The following is a 16,075-nucleotide window of genomic DNA, read 5'->3' as shown; positions in this document are numbered from 1 at the left end:
TAATGATAAAGTGACACGAGGTGTGAGTTTAGACAATGAACATTTCAAAATACTCCCGTCAGGAATATGCAGCATATCTGTATAGATAAGGGATTTATTATTATCTCCTCTACACCTGTATCCTATTAACTTTTATCTTAATGATGGATGATAGCTCCAGGACCACGGAAGGACCTCACAACATGGAAGCATTATACTCCAAATTATGTGGAGAGCAGAAATTAGCAGCAAGCTGACAATTTCTAGACTGATCTTAAAATAACCAGGTACTTTCTTTCCTATAATTAAGCCAAGAACTTCCTCCTCAATTAGACTGGCAGAAATTCCTTCTCAATGCCACTGGCAGGTGGGTCTATAGTTATTTCCAACAGTGTTAGTGTTTGTCACAGAGACAGGAGTGAGTCAGGAGTGGGAGGCAGGAGAGCCTCATGTGAGCACGTTGGGCTGCCAGTTATTGAGGTTGTGTTGGCAGCTGCTCCCTGAGACACAGCCCAGCCATAGCTGAGAAAAGCCCTGTCTTTTTAGCACACACTGTGTTCATCTACTCTTCTTATTAGGGTAAGACACTTGGTTGCTTACAAAATCATTATGATATTAGTGGCCACTTTCAAGTGCCCTTCAGCTGCTCTTCTCCCACCGCAGAAACAAACCCCTGGGATTTCACTGGGGGGGAAAAAATATCTGTGGAGAAGGATGAAAGAACAGACTCTAAACACATTTCTGTATTTAGTATCTTCCTGTCACAACACTTTGTTGCAGTAAAACTGCATTTGCTATCATAATCTTTGGCTTGCACATTTCTTTTAATACTAATTATATGACTGTATTGTTACTCAGATAATTGTGGGAGTTGTCAATTAAATTCTCATTTGTGTTCAAGCATGAGTCTGTTTTCAGTACCTTATGCACATGCACACAAGTCTGCCTCTTGTAAACTGCAGTTTGCTTGATATATGCAGGTTTTACAGTTTATCAGATATTGTTATGCTGAAAACTTCCATTCTCTTAATTTTTTTACCTACAATACAGTTCTGCATAAGAAGGTACTCTATATTCATTTTTCAGACCATATTTTAAAGTTCATTTTTTAAACTTTAAAAATAATAATGAAAAACTCCCAATGGATTATGTCCAAAGATCATAATCAGGTCTGTATCTGGGTGAGATTGTTTTAATCATTTTTCCCTTCTATTGAAGTTAGCACATTTCATGGCACTATTCCTTCTTAACAATAAGAAATTAATTTTAAAGAGTAGGACAAGCAGAATCCTTCCATGTTAACAAGTAGTGCTGTCCACTACATAACAGGGAATCCCCAGAGAAAAAAAAATATCCTGAGACTGATCTGGCTTTTTATGATTTTCATGCTAATCAATGTGCAAAAAATACAGCATCACAGGTAAAGATACCAGTTAAAACAATATTTGTTAGCTTTTTGACATTCCTTTGCATTAAATGTGAACCCAAATAGTACAATATTATATAGTACAGAAAATAAAAGCCTCAGTCCTTTCTCTTTGTCTAAATTGAACAGGAAGTTGACAGCAGCAACAGGTGACGAAAAATAAATTGCATTTAGAAAACTCCATCAATGTAATAGTTTAGGGTATAATTAACAATACAGGAAAATTGATTAATTCTTTTTATGAGTTTTACTCTACTGTGTCCTTCTAAATACACAGAGGATCTGCCACTGAAATCAAAGCAAATTCAGCAGTTTGCCTCAATGGCTTCTAAGACTTGCACATCAGATTTTATAGAATAAAGCACACGCTGATCTGGAGTAGTGGATACACAGGTTTTGCTTGAAGATTAAAGGCTGGAAAGAAAGGATACACTGGCTTGGCAGCCCAATTCCCATGTTACATTATCCTGCCCAGAGTTTAAGTGCCCTCAGACTGCAAAAATGCTCTGTTTTCTCATACAATATAACATAAGACACAGATATTTATTGGTCTCTGCAGCTGGGGAAAAGTTAGTCTGAGAGGACGGGAGGTCCAGTAACTTCCTTAACTTTTAAATACTTAATGAACATTCTCGATGAAATCTTGTGAGAACAGGCTTTTAGAAAATACCCAGTACTGGCTATGTCTGTCTAGAAGAGATGCACCAAGACAGCAGATTATATCATTAGATCCATAGTTGGTTCACCTTTCTGTAACTTACAGGACACCCTTGGAATTCTGCAATACAAGATGCTGTCCTTCAGACATGATTGGTTATGGCAAAGATTTGTTCTGAAAGAGAGAACTCAGTAATGCCAAGGATTTGAGCCACACTTAGCACCTTGTTACACCTGCAGACGGTGTCACACCCACTGAAAGGATCCCAAATCCCACGGGCTGCTCTGCCCTGAGCTGCCCAACAACAGAGTATCTTCAGTCCTGGCATTTCTCACATTCTACACTCCCTGCACCACAACACTTCTGAATTCAGCATTTATCCTTCCTGCCTTAAGAAAAGCAGGAAAACTTGCAACCATAGGCCTTTCCTGACTGAAGTAACCAATGCACCATCACAACCAGAGCTACCACCCCAGTCTGGCTCTGCAGAGTGCAAACAGTGCAGCAGCCACAGGGCTGGGGAGCCAAAAACCCTGCTGCAAACCTGGGGATGGCACAGCTCTGGGTGCAGGGTTAAAGGACAGAAACCCCTTTGATTTCTGGTATGAGAGTTCATGCCAGTCTGCAACATAAACTGAGACTAAGCTCTTCCTTCTTCAATATGCCATTATTTCCCAGGTGTCACTGCTAAGACCACCCTGAATATCCAATTTAATTCAACTTGAGTCTAATGATAATCAAATAGACTTCAAAAGGCTCGAAGATGACATGGACAAAATTTAACTGTAAAGGAATTAAAGGACTGCTAATATTCTAGGCCTGAAACAACCTTTAGCAGGACTAGACCATGACTCTGAAAATGTTCAGAAATAGAGATGGATCCTTAAGTGTAAACAGGTGGAACACATTCACCCTTATTGTACAAATGCATTCAACAACAGCTTCTAAGAAGATATCTTGGAAAGACGTGACAAGAGTGCATGGATTTAAATCCTTCCCAAACAGTAATAATGAGCTGTTTTGCTTCATTCATTCGTGGCATCCCACACAATTCCATTCTCTCCAGTCATTTTCTGTATTACTCTCCATCACCAAGGTGCATTTGTCAGATCATCTAGAGTTATATGTCACTAAAACAATGATGATATTCAGCTCTTCCTATGTTTTGCCACAACTTCAGTATACAAAGTACTCAGATAAGATCAGTTAATTTATAAAAACACCTGGTTGCATTTGAATCTAAAAAGACAGAGCACTGAGGGACAGAGAAAGGCATTTCAAAGAATATGAAGGAAGGTGCATTCTTCTTTGATTGAAAATGCGTGTCCCAAAATAGCCAGTTCAATCCATAGCTGGAGGGGATCTGGATTCCTGGATGCAGCTCAGTTACACAGCACCATCCACAAGCAGCAGTTTCTCACTGATTGCTACCAGGCTCCATCCCAGCTTGGCAGATGAAGCCCAGCCTTTGGTTATTTACATGTGTCACCTCTCAGTTGGATTAGAGCCATGGAGTTCCTGGGCATGAAGCCATCACACCTTAGGAAACTCCAATTAGTACAACATGCTGTAATACATGAGCTGCCCTGAGCAAATCCATCCTCTCTTACAGTGACTTCTTACTGACTCCTAAAGCAAGGAAAATTCTCAGTTACCACTTTCAAGACAAACAATAGCCTGGGGCTAAGATTTTTAGAAGACTAAATAAAATATTGGGATCCACCACCTTAAAATGCAAGTTCACTCCTTCCATAACATGGAATGAGAGTTATAACTTGTCTACCTGGAGAACATCCCCAATGATGGAAGACAGAAATTAATTCAATGTGTATTTCTATCATCATAAAATCTTTATGAAATATGTAGTCATTAAAAAATGAAAGAGAGGGGAGAAGGAGAAGGAGGAGGAAGAGAAGGAGGAAGAGGAGGAGAAGGAGAAGGAGAAGGAGGAGAAGGATCTACACCAACAATAATACTGTCAAAATCACAGCCTCCACTACACATGCTTTTTTGCCCCTAGGGAGAATATTTTGAGAATAAAAAAAGAAAATGCAATAAGGAAATAAAATAATAAATATTAAACAGATGTTTCCTAATAATCTATGAAAGGCACTCGCAGAAGATTAATGAGTGCAGCACAAAGCCTACACAGAGCTGAGAGCATGGACTACCTGACCATGCAGCCATGTTTCCAGTCATTTAGCTCTTTCTTTTCCTGCACATGTCAAATCTATGGGTTGAAAGGGACATTATCTCTTTAAAGAGCATATTCCTCACAGAAGTGAAGGTGTCAGTGCAGTGCCAGAAGCTTCATTACCATCTACTGAGTGTTCACTATCACCTTCTGAGGAGAGCCAGCTCTTTCCAGTGGACAAATGTCCATCTCAGAACCCACACCAGTGGTGCAAATCCCAGAGCACAGGCCATGGGACACTGGCACCTCCAGTTCTGGTGACTCTCCCTCCTGGTGCAGTGAGCAGGTCAGTGCTGGTGCTGGAGCAGAGGCCAGCAGGTCACTGCCTGTGCCACCTGATCCTGTGCCAGCCCAGGGCTGCTGCCCCCAGGGCACCACCAGCACCTTCCTGCAGCACTGAATGATGCCAGCTCTGCCAGTGCTGAGTGTTCTGTTTGCCACACTGAAATCGTGGGGCCTGTTGTGCACGTCCATAAATTAAGCAGCTGTTATTTTTTTTTCCAATTAACCACAGCCCTTGCAGTGCATAATAGGTCATTCAGAAGTGTGTCTAATCTGTCTATCCTCACTAAACAAAAGACTAGATTCAGGCTTACAAACAAGGAGTCAGTTGTAGCATGTTCATTTAAAAAAAAAAAGCTGTGGAGTTGAGTTCTTCAAGGATTAACATTGGGAAAATCTCCAGACCAATAAAAGAAAAAAGAACAAGTGTTTCCACACTCCAAAACTGATGGCAAAACTCCCTTTCTGCTATTTCAGAGGATAAGGACAGCTTATGTGTAATTAAAAATAACCATGTATTTGCACTTGCTAGACTGACCTCCAGACACCATAGGCTTTTTCAATAAAGGCCATATAAAATGTTTTGTTAATTTGTCATCTTAGTATTCAGCTGGTCTGCAGATTCCTGTGGACAGGTGAAGCTTGTGTCAGAGGTCATTAATCAGATATCCTCCCCCTCCTGTCCAACAAAGCATGGCCATTGATCAGTGATCCTTAAAGCTTTTTGAAGTCACTCAACAGCAAGAGTTCAACTTTTCTGAGCAACTGAGAAGCTGAATTTCCTTACAAACAAACCATTCTCCTGGCACTGAATTAAATAACTAGAAAGGAAACACTGGAATTTCACATTGTGTGCAGAGTAACCTGCCCTTTGAACATATTTAGTTCTTCCCTCTGCTCCATTCCCCTACTCCTGTGCTGATGAAAGAGCACATCTAACCTTTATAACCTTGACACTTGCCTGCAGTAATAATCTTTTCTTCTCCATATGAAAAGTGATTTTCTGGGGGATCTTATTCAATAATTTGTGATCAGCGATATGTCAGAGCAAAAAGCTCAACAGACAAGGACAAAAGCAAGACATGTCAGCAAGAACAATCCCTCTGAACTGTGTCCTCCAGTCCAGCTGAGCTGGGCTTACTGAAAGACTTAAGTAGGAAATGAAGACAGAGTTGAGAATAGAACAGAGCAGAGCATAGGCTTGGGTTGCAAACTTTATCTCATCCTAGGGAGACAGTCACTTAAAGCTGGAAAGCAGGTTAGCCTTCACTGTACCTCTGTATCACACACTGCCAGTGTGAGGGTGACAAAACAGTTATAGGACAAGGAACATTTCCAACCTTCCTCTCTCCTTCTGCAGTCGAGCTGAACTGATGGAACTTACCCAGTATTTGTATTATTTAATATCCTGTTTGGTTTGGAAGCCATTCATGTCGTTGCTATGTAATGACCAGCTCTCCAGGGCACTGCCTGCTCTCTTTTTTGCAGGTTTGGAGTAGGTTTGGAGTGGATAAGAGCTCTTGAGGACACAGCAATTCAGGCAGGAGACAGCAAAAAGCACGAGGAAGACTGGACAGGTCTCAGATTTCATACATGGTCTTGGTGTAGTTATTCTTAATGGATGAACTCCCACTCACAGGATTTCATGGCTCCCTTGGAGTATCTGGTTTATTAAAAACGACACAGAGTTGCCACTAACTGAAAACAAGCTGGAAAGAAAGAAATAAAATCATTCTCTAAAATTCAAAAAGCCAGTTTGGTGGTACCTTCACAGAAGTTTTCTATTTTTGTTGGGTTTACAGATGTAAAGCTTTTAATCTGCCAGAAAACTCTGTCTCCTGCTGTGTAGAAATGGGACTTCTAAAAAAGAAAGGAAAGGGGAAAAAGGAAAGGGGAAAAAGGAAAGGGGAAAAAGGAAAGGGGAAAAAGGAAAAGGGAAAGAGAAAAGACATTTTCTTAAGAGATATTTCAGTGAAACTGTGGGTAGTTCTAGATTTGGTGACACTTGCATCTGGGAGAATAAATCAATGCTGTAGATTGTTAGATGACAGTGTTTCTCAGGTGAAAATATTAAACTGTGTCTCCTGCTATTATCATCTTCTTACTGACTTTGGGATAATAGAAAAAACGAGTGAAGAAAGGATTTTGATCAGAACAGAGGACAAAGACAAGTGAGTTCAAGTCTTCTACATGAATCTCTTCTTCCTCAAATCATCACTGTCTGCTCAGACTGCAAGGATGTCAAATGGGGATAGCTTCCTGCTGGAGCTGCTTCAGGGCCCTGGTAGGTCTGGGCACCACACCAACAGCCACTTACTCTCGCCACTCATCCTCTTCCACTCTGATAATCACAGCAGCAGTTGATTATTGGGTTGTAAAATACAAGGGATTCAGTGCTGACTGCAGCACTGAGCGCCTCGGCAAACTCCTCACCGTAGATCATTTTCATAAAATTTGTCAAGGGTCTGGGCTGAATTGTATTTTCACGTGGTTAATCCTCTGTCTGTGCAGCAATCTGCCCCTGTGCTGCCTGCACTGCAGACAAGCCTGTGCCAACCCCTCTGTGCCCCTGCACATCCCTCGGGTGCCACCGGTCCAGCCACCCACCCAGGGGAGCCTGACTGACCCTGCAGGACACGGGGTGACACGGAGAACAGACACACAGGGGGGCAAGGAAACAATCCTGGAGGTAATATGAGGTTACTGCTGACAGAATCCCCCAAAGTACACCCTGCAATGGGTAGGAACAGTCTGTGGGAAGGAATAAGAGACATCTCTGACTTCAGGCCCCGAACTTTGGCCGAGTTCACAGCAAAGTTCACCAGGTCCAAGCTTAGCAGCTTATGATGAGTTAATAAAATGGAGAATGAATTTAGCAGTGCCCAATAGTAGTAGTGGAGTAAGGTCTAACTAAGAGAAAATGGAGTATTAAAAAACAAGCTATCTGCTTGACCATAATACCAGAGAGAAAGAGCTGCAATTTTCCCCATCCATTTTCCAATCCATTTCAGTTCATTTGGTTCATTCTGTTCTCCTTTCTTTCTTTTTAATTGTGGGTGGTGAAAATCTTGCCACCTCTGATCCCACTTGTGACCACATTCAAGGTATTTAATTCTTGCAATTAAAAAAAAAAAAAAGAGTTATTTTTGGTTCTTCCTCCGAAGCCTCACTATTTACATCGTTGAACAAGACCACAAATATCTGCCTAGAAATCAGGACAAAACAAGAGAAAGATAGCACAGGACTGCATTGTGTTCCATCTTGACAAACAACAATACTCTTCTTAGGTCATGTTTCCATTCTGAAAATTAACTGCAGTGGAAAACAATGCAAGTCTTTTGTAAAGGAAACAAAGATTATACTATTCAAGGAGGAAAGGAAGTGGTACGAAAATAACTCGGGAGGAGACAAGAAACAAAATGTCAAGAACTTCAATATTTATTTTTGGAAGCTCCATAATTTTGCTTTTAATTAATATCTAGTAACTTGCCTCTAACAAACAATGCTTTCTTCCATACTTCCCTTCAAACACAGGCCATCTCCACTAGGCTTGCATTTTCCTAAGTAGTTTCAGCAGATAATTTTCCTTAGTAACATGATGGATCTGTAGCAAAAAAAAAAAAAAAAAAGGGAAAAAAAAGAAAAAAAAAGAAAAGAGCTTGTTGTGCAGCTGAACTGAGAAACAGAACTTTGTTCACTCTCACTAATGGATCAACTGACAGTCAAAAATAGGTGTACTTGTGTCTGACTGAAGCTGCTTAGTTGGCAGAATTCAGTGACGTTTCCAGGTGAATTCAACTACAGTTAATTGAAGTGTCTTATTGACAAAAGCACATAAAAATCTTTTAGGTTTCTTGGCTCAGAAGCTGAGAGAACTGTATGAATACCAACATGGTTCAAAAGGTATGAGAAATGTGTAAATACAGACCTTTGAACACAGACTACTTTTATTTCTGTAACGACGTTAAGATGCCTGATGACCCAAATCCACCAGCAGTGCAGCATACAGTCTTTTATACAGTAACATGGCCAGGTCTGGCTGTTATTCCTGACACTTTTTTCTTTAAGTACATTTTAAATAGCCTCCATAAACTGAGAAGTAATACTGGTTGTTGCAAGCTTTTGTCAAGTGATATTGCAAAGGTACATTAAAATAATTTCTTTCCTGTGTTCACATCATTGCCTTAAGTTCACAGGAAATAGCTGCTGAAGAAGACACCTTCATGCTTACATTTATTCATTTTGCTTGAGTTTAAAAAAAAAGGTCTCTTTTTGCACTGAAAATTATTACTTTGTCCCTAATGATCTACTTTACCATATTTCTAATATTTTGCTACATACTTGCAAGCCCATTCTCATTTCTGAACTACAGGGTTATTACTTGTGATAAAAATAAGATTATAATTTCACTTAAAACGCAGTGCATGTGAAGTAATTCTGGGGTGCTACTCCAAAGTTAAAGCATAACCACACTCAGGCTCCAGTACTCAAGTTTTTACCTCTCAGGGTTGTTACTAAGCATCTGAGAAGTGCACAGAGCAGAAAAGAACAAGAAGAAAAAAAGATCCCTGTTTCTCATTTTCTTAAGTTCAGAGTGTTTTGGTATGGCTGTGTTGTACTGACAAAATACTGCAAGGAATAAAATCTTTATAAGCACTTTCTATTTAAAATTCAGTATTCTCTTTTTCTTCAGATGGCAGCTACTGAGAAAAACCCACCCCTCCATATTGCAATGGTGAGTGGTGAACAATGATAACCCCCCAGGCACTGTCTGTGTAATGCAGCAGCAGCCTGGGTTCAAACACCCCTGAACATGTGACACACAGACGTGTGACACACACACACACGTGTGACACACACACACTCCATGACCAGTGCCTGCCATGGCTGTGCTGTCCTGAGGCCAAAGCCTCTGAACTGCTGCCCCAACCCACCAGGTATGGGTTTGGAAGATCAGGGTTGAAACACAGCAGCAATGGAGGAAAGTAAAGATACTGTTTCCCCCGGAATTCATTACTGAGTTATTCACTTGCATCCTTTCCACAAACACTAAAAATTCCTTTAAAATACACAGAAGCCACAAGAACAAAAAGGTGCTCCCGAGGTCAGGCAGGCTGAAGGCTGAAGCCTTGCCACTTCTGGCAGCAGGCCCCTCTCCACCTGCAGATCTGCAGTTCCAAGGTAGGTTTAGTTCCCTGGCAGCAGACTAGGGCAGAAACCTCTGTTTTGGGCAGCACAACTAAAAGCATGCAGCAATGACAGTCACAGGACACCTGCTGCTGTCCCTGCTGGGCAGGTGGCACCTCTCTGCCACCAGACTCACTGTGCAGGGAGGTTTGTTGTTACTGAGGATCCGAGAGGTTGTGCAGTCTCCTTCCTGGGAGGGTTCCGTGGACCAGCACAACAAAGCCCTGAGCATCCCTGTCTGACCTCCAGCTAGCCCAGCTTTGAGCTTGCAGATGGATTAGAGACCTCATGATGTCCCTTCCAACCTGAATTATTCTGTGATTCCATCAGGCCAGAACATATCTCTCAAATTACAGGCAAACTGTGCGATTGCATCTTCCCTCAGTTACAGCAGCATTAGATCACGTGAGAAAAAAGGGACTAAATTTATGCCAGCCATCAAGGGTAACTAGCTGGCAACAGAAACTTGTACAAAAGAGAGGGAGATGTAGAGCAATTCCTTCTCAAAGCACTTCAGTACAATATGTTTGCCTTGTAGCTTCAGGCCAGGGCAGTTCAGGTGCTGCAAGAGATTTTATGCTTTAAAATACAGCTGGCATACACATCAGCAACAAAACTCACCCTAGCTTCAGTAAAAATCCCCTTACACTAATAAAGCCAGAATGAAAAGCAAGAGCAGCTCTTACAACTGTGGCAGTACCTTGCAACTGTGATGCACAAAACCAGAGGCAGAGCCAGCAGCAAACACTGAGCAGTTCTGCAGCCCTCCAGCTGTTATCCCTCACTCTGTACATCCAGCTTAACATATCCTCATCTCATCTATCCCCATTCACAAAACCCCTGCTTTACCCAAATATTCTGCCTCTGAGAATCACTTCAAGGAAGGAGTGTGGAAACTACTCCAAGACTTTCTAGTCTCAGCTTTGAACCTTGCTCTGGGCCCTCAGCCAGGCAGCCAACAGTGACAGTGTGCTCTGGGGGAAAAAAAAAACCAAACCCCAGGAAGAGCTTGGGGCTGGCACAGCCAGGGCAGCACAGTGGTCCTGCCCCTGCACCCTCAGGGCCAGGCTGTGCCCACAGTGAGCTCTGCTGGATGAGCAGGCTCTCAAATGCCAGGTAGAAGGAGCAGCAAACCCAGGCAGTTGCAGGCACGTGGTGCCAGTGTAAGCCCGTGGCTCTGGTTCCCATCTGCCCTTTTTCTAACCTGCCATTAAGTGCCAGGAAGGTCTAAAACCCATCCAAATGGGAGAGGTGGGATTTCAATGCCCTTTCCCCTTTGCTCTGCACTGGCACAAAGAAGCTGTGTTATGTACCAATGATTTAAGTGACCTCCTTTTGGGGGTGAACCCACCTGATGTCCCTCTGCCTTCCTGAAATCCCTATGCTCGGAGTTGCATCCTGGCCCAGTTTCCCCACTGGTGACTAAACAATATTTTAAACAAACGACTTCAATGGTCAGACTGTTGAACAGGCAGAGTAAACAACATTCACTCATTTTTGCTAGGACACTGCTTTCCTTTCCCATGGAAAGACACTGCAAGTTAATTGTACAGAACACTTTATAACCAGAGTGCCCCCAAGGAAGATAACTGTGCTCATATCTTCTAAAAACTACTAATATAGAGTTCTGTCCATAGATAAATATTTATGACAAAACAGCTGGTTTTAGTTGAAGATGTTTAACTTATAAGATCTCAATTTTATAATCAAGGCTAACAAGTCCCATGAGCAGAGGCTGGAATGTAAACACCCATTTTGTTGATTCTGACTGAAGAATGCTCCACTACAAATTTCCAAATAGGAAGAAGGAGGGGGGAAAAAAGAGTAAGTGATACGATGAGAAAAAGCACCAGTAATTTATTTATGTTGTTCAACCATTAGTATAATTAATGAAACATCAATAATCTTTATTTACAGTTTATATAAACTTTGCCAGTTGTGGCCATGAGGATGAGGATTCCTTCTCTGGTAAAGGGCATTAGCATCACATGCTTTCATTATAGCACCTGACCCTACTAAAATTGCACTTAAATTTAATATGTGACAAATTTAGGCTTTTTCAAGATTGGACCAGATCTCATATAATAGATATTATCTAGTTAGGCATCTATTTATTGATCTAACGTGTATGTTTACACAGAATACACAAATGTTATACAAAAAGTATATGGTAGCAGATGCTTTAAACAGATTAAATGTTATTTTTATACATCTCTGAAGTCTGTGCCTCATATTAATAAAATAGATTGTCAGAATTTTCCATTGTTCCACTTCAAAGCATGCAATTATATTACCTTAATTGGAAGCACTGATGTGTTTTTACCAAGGATGTTTATTTGTATTCTGACTACTGAGATATAAATATGGGACCATTTGCTACATTTAGTTTTCTAATAGTTTTCTACTTAGATGATTTTTGTTCTCTGCATTTTATCCTGACAAACTACCATACTGAGTACATGTCCAAGGCAGGAGCTATGAATTTAACCTCATATAATCGAAAAACTTTTTCTTATTGAGATCTAGATTGATTCTGTATAGTCAAGAACTTGTTAACTACAGAGTATATCACTGAGAAGCAACAGAACTTTTTGACTTGTGCATTGCAGCAGAACCCAACCAGTTGGGAATTTATACACTGAAGCATTGGCATCCACTAATCCAAAAGCATAGTTTGTGTTATTTGTTATCAGAACAGTCAACATGGATATCCAGAATTTTTTATATCTTCAGCACTAGTGAAAATATAGTGTATCTGAGATGTTCTGAACTGTTGGGATGACAATATAACACTGTCAGGAGTTTTCATGTAGACAACATTTACCAAATCACACTAACCTTCTTCTAATCCCACAATAAAAATACACTACTTTGCCTTGCACTTTGTTTACTGCAATACAGTTCTGTTTATCCCAACAGAGAGAGAAGTCTGCCCATGGCTTGACTGACCCTGTGGTCAATGGCAGTGAGAACTGTGTACTCATTAGAGAAACAGCCTTACATTTCGCTTAGTAGAACATGACATCTAAGAGGTGGTTTTCCTCGGATAATTCGCTATTAACTGAAAAAATTGCCATTCAAAAGATCTCAAGATTACTTACCAGGTCACAGAATTCTAGATTTATTATCTAATTAAGGTTTAACTCCACAGAAGGGTACGTCTGTGGGCTTTGCTCTGACTGATCTAATGTGCAATAAATGTATTACTAAGGGTTTAGACTTGCTTGGGTTTCGGTCTCCTGGTGATTTACACTTGAATTTGCATAACAGCACCAACGAGACTGTTTCAGAAATGCAATTCCCAGCACAAGTCTAAAGAGTGCACATGAAGTACCTGCTGTAACCTTCTAGAGTCACATCTGCTCACCTCGGAATTGTCTAACGTGACCTTTTGAATTGAGCTGCTTTTCTTGGTATTCACACAGCGCTCAGTCCAACGAGAAAAACATTTAGGATTTCTCACAGTGTACATCCAGAGATGAAATGTCATTTCTCTGGGGGATGATCAGAACATGTTTGTTGTTACGCCTGCATTAGCTGACACACGAGTGCTGATGAGATGAAAAGGTCTGTGGCCATCCTGAGCTGACAGTGCACAGCAGCAGCACAGGCACTAATCGTGCTCCCCCTTTAGTCCTGAGCATAGAAACAGGTGAAGAAGAATGCAAAGAGGAGCAAGCTATCCATATTCTGAAGGAGAACAAAATTCCAGGGAGGTCTCTGACAGCCCCATAGCCCGCAAATCAGTATCCATATTCTCAGTACTCCTCTGACATTCACATTTTGGGGGGTTGTTTTTCAGAGGCAAGGGGAATGGAATCAAAATACTGTGGGTCAGCATTCTGGACTTTGCAGTGAAGCTTCCCTATATGACCCCAAAGTCCACCTTCTAGGCACTTTCAAAAGATTATGGCAAACCCTGAGACTTCTACAAACTCTGGTCACACTATCTGCCGGCTCTGTACTTCCAGAGGAAACAACAGCAGACTCACAAGCAACAACAGAGAAGCTTTCACCCTTCACAAAAGGTGGAAGGTAAGAAAACACTCCTTTTAATTTGGTTAGGACTGGACTGCTGTTACAGCCACGACATTAGAATACCATCACTGAAAAGTCAGTTTTGCCAGTGTGCAGATAAATCAGAGGCCCTTCCACTGCACAGGGATCTCCTTGTGTGGGATGAGCGCGTGTCTGAGAAGGAATTGGGCAGTTTTGTCCCTGCAATTCATACTGACCCCACAGGTGGAATTCATCTAACTAAAATGCTCATGTGCTCCCTCACTTTTTCTCTCCCTGAGCTCACCAGTGTTGTCACACAAGGACTGCATCAAGAGGACAGATGACATCTCTGGCACAGACCAACCTGGTACTGGAGCCTTTGGCTGCCTCAGGATGCCACCAAACTGCTGCAACCAAAATCAATGGTGGCAGGTGTGGGAGAAGGGCTGTCTTTGAAAAAAAAGAAAGAAAGGAAATGCTTTTTTTTTTTTTTTATCAGACTTAGACACAGCTAATACTTGCCATAAGAACCTTCTTCAGCCTTTGCCAAAGCTTTTATGAATAAGCAAATACAACTTCCACGGGATGTGGCAGCTCCAAGTTCCACGTGCCAAAGTACAAAACCCTGTGAAGGGAGGCAGAAGTGTGGCAGCCAAGCAAACAGGAGACATCCCTCTGCCAGCGTGACCCAGGCTGGCTACACTGCACTGCTGGTCCCACTGCACGGGGGGCTGAGGCACCTCTTGTCTCCTCAAAACCCTGTACCTTCAATAAATAAAAAGCCCTCCTTTGCCAAGCATCTTTATCGTGCCATATCTAGAGTGTTTGTGAACTGGATGAGGCACTGGAGCTGCCTGGCCTTTGCTGGCATTTATAGTGCTATAACTCCCCTTTTAGCATGGAAGTTCCTCCCTTGAGGAGCTTGTTCTCATTCCTTGTGCATCACTGATGGCTTCAGCTCCTGGAGAACTGATCCAATCCCCCGGAATCAGCTTTCAACGATGCAAAATGCAATCAAATCAAGGGACTGCCCTAGGATATCAGCTACGGAACAGGTTATAAAAAAGGTTTCAAATCTTAATTTCAGCGCAGGGAAGTTTTTTTTATAAGCATTTCTGTAGGTGCTCCTGCAGAAAACAGTTGATGTAAAATGATTACTACCAATCTTGACAACTTCCTACAAGAAAAGCCCACAATCAGACTAATCCTGCAATGTCCTTTCACCACCTGCAAAAGCTGAAAACACCAGTACACTCCACACCTGTGACTCTGCTATTCCTTGAATATTCTAGGGAGCCAGGTTATAACACTCATATCTTTAAAAGAAAATGTACTGGAAGATTTCCTATTAAACATACAAAATTTACCATTTCAAGTAAGTATGAGATAAGGATTTTCTTTTTTTTTTTTTTCACTATGGAGTCTCTAATATAAATTAAGACATGACAATGTGTCTGTGTGAGACTGCAAGACCTCCCATTTTGAGAATTCTGAACACTTAGCATTGCTTCATTTTAAATGAAACAAATGAAAAAAAAAAGCCAGCATTCCTCACGGAACAATAATATGAGCAAAGGTCTCTACAAGTTCCCTTAATGATGGAACAAATCTTTATATTGCAAGCCATAAGGATGATGGAATGGTTCCTCAGTAATACATTAAAAAATATACAGTGGGAAATATTTTAGAAGATGCCACACTAAATTAGGAGTTTCACTCCTGTGAAGAAAATACAAGGAAAATCTATCTACAGGATGGATTTTCACTTTATCACAGTGGAATTAATTATACATTCATTAAAAACAATGATTGTTTTATAAAATGGGATTCTTTCTGCTGCATTTTTCTCTCAATGAATCTGAACAGATCTCATGCTAATAATAACGTTCTATGCATAAAAAATAGAAATAAGATATATATGGTGCACCAGCCTCCTTTTGCTTAAGTTATTATATCTCACTCACAGAATCAGGACCTGTGTACATTTTGATCATACAAAATTAACTGAATACAAATTCAAATTAAAATTCTTGAACATTTCCATAAAACTATACCTCATAGTACCAGTATAATAGCTAAATTAATATTTCAATAGAGTTATTTGTCTGCTGATTTAAGTAGCAGTTCTTATTATTTAAGAATTCATCAAAGAAAGAGCTTTTCAAGAATTTCCTTTTTAGTTGTTTTGCAACTAGAATATTCTGAAATGGAGATTTTTTTGGTAATATTATACAATTAAATAAAATTTTATACATTAAGCATCTCAGTTTCATAAGGGAAATATTTAAATTGTGCATTTATTGGTGAATATTGTTCTATTTTTTAAATTGCTGTCAAACTGCATATATCT

Source organism: Chiroxiphia lanceolata, chromosome 9, assembly GCF_009829145.1.
Source record: "Chiroxiphia lanceolata isolate bChiLan1 chromosome 9, bChiLan1.pri, whole genome shotgun sequence".
Taxonomy (NCBI): Eukaryota; Metazoa; Chordata; class Aves; order Passeriformes; family Pipridae; genus Chiroxiphia; species Chiroxiphia lanceolata.
This window is presented reverse-complemented; position numbering follows the sequence as displayed.